Source organism: Passer domesticus, chromosome Z (assembly GCF_036417665.1).
Source record: "Passer domesticus isolate bPasDom1 chromosome Z, bPasDom1.hap1, whole genome shotgun sequence".
NCBI lineage: Eukaryota > Metazoa > Chordata > Aves > Passeriformes > Passeridae > Passer > Passer domesticus.
The window spans coordinates 75,567,860-75,570,401 of record NC_087512.1 but is presented as its reverse complement, the minus strand read 5'-3'; the positions used below and the strand labels follow the sequence as shown (position 1 = coordinate 75,570,401).

Below are 2,542 nucleotides of genomic sequence, written 5' to 3'. Positions count from 1 at the left end.
GACAGCTGTGGCCATGAGCCTCACACACTCCTTGCTTTTTGGGGCAAATGCCTTCATCTTTGCTCATTTAAGGCTCTGCAAGGGGCCAAAGACTCAACCCTCTTTTTCTGAAAAAGCAGATGGTGGGCAGTTCTTCAGCCCACAGAATTTAAAATAAATTCTTTTGACCCAAGTAGCCTCCAAGCACATATTTTGGGAAGGAATTACTTTCCCACACATAGTGCACTTTCCCTCTTTTATTGCTAACAAAATCCCAGTGTTTGATGCAAACAGCCCCAGGATATGTTCATGAATAGCTCATCAAATAGTTCACAATCAGCCCCTTGAGAAAAGCAAAGTGTGCTTTCTAATGTAACCAGTTAGTCTGAGTTTTGAATGTTTTGCATTTGCAACTGAGGCCCTGTAAGCAATTCTAATTGTTGTCAGTAGGTGAGATACTTCTGAACAAAGAAATCAGTTTTACCTGGCATTTACCTGGTCATACAAAAGAATGGATGTTTGGAGACTGTGTTTTTATAATGTCATATGTTTAAGGTGGGACACACACACTGTACAACATCTCTCCTTTATACTTTTCTTTTATAAATACATAGTTCTAAGAATTTATAACTTTTATTTGGCTTAAAAGGTCAAAGACTCAGTAGTAAACACCTGTCAAGCCTCCTGGACCTCCGTTCTGGCCATCCAGGGCCATAGGGTGCTACTGCAAAAGTTATTTTTCAGGCAACAGTAGCAAACATAGGCACCAAGGCACCAACCTGCCCCCTTTCTGTATCATCAGCAATAGAAATTGGTTTTAAATTATCAGAATTTCCAACTCCCAAATGTCAAAAAGTATGTATTTTCACATGCAAACTATGATGGATTTTGCTGATGTTTATAACATTTCACAGGGCCAAAGATTACTCAGATTTCTGAAGTTTTACAAAATAGAGATGCAAATGTCACAGGAAGCACAGCAAGGATGAAGGTTTAATCACCCTGAAAAAACCTCTCTTGCTGAAGCGTCCATAGAATCACAGCTTGATGCAGAGGGCACCAACAGCACCTTACCCTGTCCATGAGCCATCCTGGAAATGCAGAGCATGCCAGCCCCAAGTCTGGTTCTAGTGCCCATTCTTATGCACAATTGTCTCCAAAATCTGCAGCAGCACAAGCCAAGGTGAGGGCAAAGCCCATTCTGAGGATGCCTTGGGGACCCTCCACGCCTGTTCTGAGCGCACAGGGACAGCAGGTTCTGCCACAGCAGCAGAAATTACATTACGTGTTAGTAAATGCAGCACTTAGAGTAGCAACTAAATAGTCCTATCTCAGAGTTAAATGTTCAATTCTTCATAAATGCAGTACCTAAACCAGTTAACTCCCGCCTACACCCCAGACATCCACTTATACCTGCTTGTGTAAATTGTATTTTCTACTCCACTCCTTAGCCCTTCTCTCAGCACAGTCCTCAAGCCCTCAACCAGGCACAAGCCAACTTCTCACCTGGCTGTCAGTAATTACCAAGCAGCTGTTGGTAATTACCTGAGCACCTGCCCCACCCACAGCAGCTGTGCAGGTCCCTGACTGCTGAGAGAACAGGCTTGAAATGCAGACCCCACCCCCCCTACAAAAAAAAAAAAAAAAAAAAAATCCAACCTTTCTGAACCATTTCAAACTAGCAAAAGAGCAGGACATAGAGAGAGACTTGTTTATTCCCTTCAAGAAAAAGTTTATATCCTTCTCTGTGAAGGGAAGTCATGGCTTTTTGTTGAAGCAGAAGCATGTTTTGTGAGCCCACTTTCCTTCCTCGTTTGTCCCTGCTCCCCAGGAGGCCACTCACTAGGCATATATAGAAATACCTGTGTCTTAAAACACATCTACATGAGTGCATGACTTGCACTGCAGCAGTTGAAGGCATTGTTTTTATTGCACAAAGATCACAAACCTGTTCTAGAAGAACTGCAGAGTTCTTACTATGGAGCTGTAAGAACCCTGCCAGCACATCTGCTGCTAAAGCAACAATTCCAGCTTTGCAGTGGCTTAAGCGGGCTGAGACAGAAGTGTTGCTCCATCAATGCATAAACCACAACAAAGTAGTGGGGACAAGCCTTTGTTCCAAGTGTGACTGAAGCTTTGGGAAGCAGGTTTGCCTGCAGAGGGCACACAGAAGCATGACACCTTTGCCTGCTGTGCACCTACAATTTCTACACCATCATTATCACTGCTCGGGTGACTGAGCAAGCTGACAGTGTGTGACAGATTGTCTGTTGTGTACAGAAAGTCACAGACAGAAGAAGTGAGGGAGAAAACAGGGAAGATGACAATGCAAAAGATGTTGAAGGAGTGTGGCAAGGATTGAGGATTAAGAGACAGAAATAAGAAGAGACCATACCCCTAAACTGTCAAGTGCTGAGGGGAAACTGCAAGTACTTGCATATTTGAGCTCACCACCTGGACTTGCATGCCTTGTCCACATTACCATTATTTCAATAATTTTTCTTCCTGGACAAGCTGCCAGGTCCCCAGTACCAGTCCTACCTCCCTTCCAGCAGTCTCTGTC

At 43.7% G+C, this 2,542-nt stretch overlaps 1 long non-coding RNA gene across 1 annotated transcript; it reads right to left on the bottom strand.

Moving 5' to 3' along the window:
• Positions 1-944: 944 nt before the first annotated feature.
• On the bottom strand, positions 945-1,584 carry LOC135289891 (uncharacterized). The gene is made up of 2 exons (XR_010352621.1): positions 1,393-1,584; positions 945-1,237 (listed from the first exon to the last, which is right to left on the bottom strand). It is a non-coding gene; the product is annotated as an uncharacterized LOC135289891 (long non-coding RNA).
• Between the last annotated feature and the right edge of the window lie 958 nt (positions 1,585-2,542).